The sequence below is a fragment of the Helianthus annuus genome, chromosome 2 (genome assembly GCF_002127325.2).
Source record: "Helianthus annuus cultivar XRQ/B chromosome 2, HanXRQr2.0-SUNRISE, whole genome shotgun sequence".
Classification (NCBI taxonomy): domain Eukaryota; kingdom Viridiplantae; phylum Streptophyta; class Magnoliopsida; order Asterales; family Asteraceae; genus Helianthus; species Helianthus annuus.
In genome coordinates, this window is record NC_035434.2 from 59,214,938 (window position 1) to 59,219,725 (window position 4,788).

General features: G+C 36.0%; 1 long non-coding RNA gene across 2 annotated transcripts; it reads left to right on the forward strand.

Moving 5' to 3' along the window:
• The first annotated feature begins 551 nt into the window (after positions 1 to 551).
• Positions 552 to 4,421, forward strand: LOC110919743. 2 transcript variants are annotated; one of them, XR_002581605.2, is made up of 3 exons: positions 552 to 1,669; positions 2,705 to 2,875; positions 3,987 to 4,421. It is a non-coding gene; the product is annotated as an uncharacterized LOC110919743 (long non-coding RNA). The 2 variants fall into 2 exon arrangements; XR_002581606.2 differs by having other exon boundaries at positions 3,996 to 4,421.
• Positions 4,422 to 4,788: the final 367 nt, after the last annotated feature.

Here is a 4,788-nt window from a genome sequence, read left to right on the forward strand (position 1 = left end):
CTAAAAACGTCATTGAAATGGTCACAAGACTGGGTTAAAGACGTCATCTGTAGGTTTAAAGACGCAACAAAATGGTCACAAGACTGGATGATTTGAGCTTCTCTTACAAAGAGTTTACAGCCGATAAGATCAGAGCAGGCACAAAAAACTTCTCAGGATACTATAAAATAACATCCTATAGACCGATCTGTGGCAAATGGGCATGGTCGTGTAACGGGTAAACAAATAAAACCCGACAAGCCGAAGACATAATGTCCAAGTCATGTTGCGTAGCACGTGAAAAAAAAACGACGAAAGTGCATTAATCTTGACCAAAAATCAAGCCAATTCTAATACGTCCAAGTCACATTTCGTATTCATATATTTCAAATGTGTAATTTTATACTTACGTTAGTATTGGAACGTTTCTTTCATTAAAAGATTTATGTCAACACTGTTAAATAATATATATTTTTTTGTGAAGCCACCTGTGTAACACACGGACACTTAGACTAGTTTATAAATATATTATTATATATATCAATTGATATCGTTCATTTGCGCCAGGAGTCTTTTTTGACTTTTGCTTTTTGCCACTAAAGTTTGCTTCTTTGATTTACCCCCTCAACACTCATTCCCAAAACACACACGATCATCCTTTATCATCTCTGCAACCCAATTCTTCTCAAAACCCTAACACCAAACTCATCATCACTGCTCCACCATCCATCTCCGGCACCACCATATATTCCAGAAGGGTGAAATATGTGTGCCGGCCATGGTGAATCTACAAATCAAAACTTGAAGTCAGGCACTCCGGTCATCGATCTCAACAACTTCGACAATGATTCATCCACTTCCGGCGACCGATTTAGCCAGAAGACACACAGTACCCCATACTCCATACTCCAACCACAACAACCACAGCCAGCAACGAGTTCGAGTGAGGACCGCGCAACGGCTAGGGTTTCACGGGATCAACAAGTAATGGAGGTGGTAGCTACGATTATGTTGGTTATTGTTCCTATTGAAGCATCTACATTAAAGCAACTTTGCAGGTTCTGCCAGTTTACGTTTTGTACGATACGATCACAGAATTAAAGGTATGTTTTTTGATATTACACTGATCAATTACGGCCGTTTGTACTTGAATTCAGCTCATATTTGGAATTGTGATGTAGTTTCTTGTGGTTTATTATCGCAATTATGAGTTTGTGATGCAATTTTTGTGGTTTATTATTGCGATTCTGAGTTTGTGATGCAGATTGGTTGTTTATATTGCAAGTCTGAATTTTTAGTGATTTTAAACATAATTGTGAATCAATGTCTGGACCGCTTGATCAATTTGCAAGCTCTCATGTATTTGATGTTCATGGGCTTTTGAGGGGTGACAAGGCAAAGATGAGAGACCAGAGAGAAGAAAAAGATAGTTTGATTTTGAATACTCGAGAGATGAAAGGAGAATAATAACTGATTCATTGAGAAAGGAAAGCACTAAATGCATCTACTTAATTCAAACATTCTGCTAAGAAAAAGAGCAATAAAAGAAAAAGTGATGGGCGAGTCAATTCTGTTTTAATTGGGGATGTTAGAGATGCAGAGGAGTACGTGTTTTTGATGCGTTCAGACAAGCGTTCATCTTGGAGGAATTGCTACATGAGAAAATTGATCATTATCATATGATTTTGAGGTACTTTAGCTTCTGCATTTCAGTTATATTTTGATCTTCCTTAACTGAACACGGCTTGCTAAGGAACCGATCTTGATATCATTCTTTGTGTTCATTATTTGGCTTTGTTGCCAATGTTTATGCTAAAAATTCCGGTTGGTAGCTTTTTATTAGGTTGATAATGCTCAAATGAAATGAAAAATTAGTAGCTTTTTATTGGGTTAATAATGCTGAAACAAATGGCTGCTTCACATAGTTTAATGCTTCGGTTTAAATTTGCCGAGTAAAAAACTTAAGTCTATCATAGTTTAATGTTCAGTTTCGACGATCTCTGCTATGTCGATTGATTTTGGCTTTATGCAGCCAGGTTTTGTTAACTCTCGTAATGCCAATTGACCGGTTTGGCATCGGTGGTCGGGTTAACAAGGAATTTAGCATTATCAACCTTAAATATTAATTGTAAGATTTCTATGTTGAAAGTGAGACTTTGTTAACTGATTTAAAATGTGTCTTAGATTATAAGGAATTATCCTTGACATGTGTATTGCAATTTGAAGTTTGAGCATAGTTAATTATGCTATCAAATATCAAATAGCCTTTGACCAGCATCACTAAATGATTCCAAGATTTTTCAAAATTCATCTGTCATTTATCTTATCCTTTTTACCAAATATGGTATTGCAAGGATCCTGTGAGTTTACGGTTAACGGGCTCTCATGGTTATTAAAAAAATAACTGCTAGAGAATGTGATTCAATGACTTAGTGTTGAAGATCAAAGACAATTGAACTTAACACCTACATGCTAGCTTAATTACCTCATGCTTTCATTTGCAACTCATAGGGATCTACTAATTCTGGTGTGCCATACTTTAGTGTTAAAACACAACTGACATGTCAATAAGAAAACACCCTATTATTCGATTTTCTAAAAGTTCTTGACAAGCACTTCCTAATGGTTCTCTAGATCTACAGTTTGTTTTATTTTATTTGCATCGCAATCACGACTCAAATGAGGAATGCTTATTTCTAATTTTGATTGGTTTTCTCTTTGTCAGGTAGGAAACAATGAATTGATAAAGTGTGTTTTGCATTTTCTGGGGAACAAAGAGCTTTTGATTAACTTTTGGTTGAACTTCATGCTTTTAATCGAATTGATTTGGGGAACATAATACAACAGAGCAGAATGCCAAAATACAGAGCACGACTAGATCAATCCAAATTTTCAGGTATGACGTTATTGTTCTTCTTGGCTATGTGTTTTGAATTTTGTTTTGATAGTCCTTTTGCTTTCTGATTCACTTAAGCTATCTTAAAGATGAAAAAAATGGAAAGGAAGTAGGTGTAACGTGTATTGATTATTGTTTACATCTTCAAAACTATTATTGGTAGAATTGTTCAATAGTCTAAAATTAGGAATATTTGATTAATCATAGTTTCATGGGAAATTGGCCTGTAATAATCCCACCTAGACCTTATTGGCCATTAATAATCCCACCTCAGAATATTCCCCCCACCAGTCCCACCTTTCACATATTTTTCCTACAATGGTCCCTCGTTAAAAAAACTTAACAGAGTTATGGTTTTTTCCAAATTACAAACAGATTTTTTAGGGCTTTTGATTAGAACGATGATACGAGTCCATTGATATAAAACTTGCCTCGAAACGGTGCTCCAAACAATGAAAATGACGCTTCAATTCGGGTGTCTAAATTTCCAATTAACCAAAATCAAGTCACTTGGAGCACAATTTCGAAGTAAGTTTTACACCAATGGACTCGTATCATCGTTCTGATCAAAAGCCCTAAAAATTTGTTTGTAATTTGGAAAAAAGCTTAACTCCGTTAAGTTTTTTTTAACGGGGGACCATTGTAGGAAAAATAGGTGAAAGGTGGGACTGGTATGGGGAATATTCTGAGGTGGGATTATTAATGGCCAATAAGCTCCAGGTGGGATTATTACAGGTCAATTCCCCTAGTTTCATTAGAAGAATTCTGTAGGTTTTGCACATCGCCGATTTCACGATTTTCTTCTTATTGAGTCGTTAAGGTACGCGTCTCTGTTATTGTGTTGTCTTAGTATGCAAAGAATCATTACATAAAACAAACATTTGCTAAACAATCATCAATATTGATTTGCTTAGCTTTGCAACTGTTGTATTTCAAACACAAATCTCCATTTCAACAACACAAAAATATGTGTATTTACACTTAATTATTTTTTCTTTACACCACATTTTGATACTGAATGGAAGCAACTTAGAAACCCATCGTTGCAGTCGCGCAACGCGCGACGACAAAAACACTTAGTTTGTATCATTTTATAAATATATATAATCAGAACACGCAGATCTTCACCACATGCCGCTAGCACCACCACCCCTACACCACCACCGCAAACTCCACCATACTCAAGATCTAGAAGATGCATCTTAGGAGCCACTAGAAAAACGAGCCGGGTCGTCGCCGTTTTGGAAGATGCAAACGAGGAGCAGCCATTTTGGAAGATCAAGATCTGGAAAACGAGTCACTGTTTTGGAAGATGCAAACTAGGAGCAACAATTTTTGGGTCGGAGTATAATTCGGATCTCAAAATTTGGGGGTTAAAGAAATTTGGGGGTACAAACGAGGAGCAGCCAAAGTGATTATTTGTGGTGTCTTATTGTGTGTGTATACAAGCAACATAAAGGTTTTAATTATTGGAAGATTGAGAAAAGTGCATCTTTGAATTTTATATCTCACATTGATTTATATCTCAATTCTCAAATATTTGTGATTTGACTTTGTAGTTTTTTTGGTTCAATGTGAACAAGACAAAGTGGGATGATTACTGGGTATTTGAGGTTTAATTTTGGAGGTGGTGCGATAGTGGTGGCATGGGGATGGTGCGATAGCGGAAGTGTTTGGTGGCAGGTGCTGGTGCTGGTGGCGGAAGATGGTGGTGAGGATGAGTGTGTGTTTTAGAGAAAGAGTACAAAAAGAAAGTGTGCTTAGATATATATATATATATATATGTATATGTATATATATATATATATGTATATATATATATATATGTATATATGTATATATATATATAGAGGAACAGGATCTAGAGAGAACGCCTAAAAGTGTGAGAACGATTCTCAGCCACAAGATCTTAG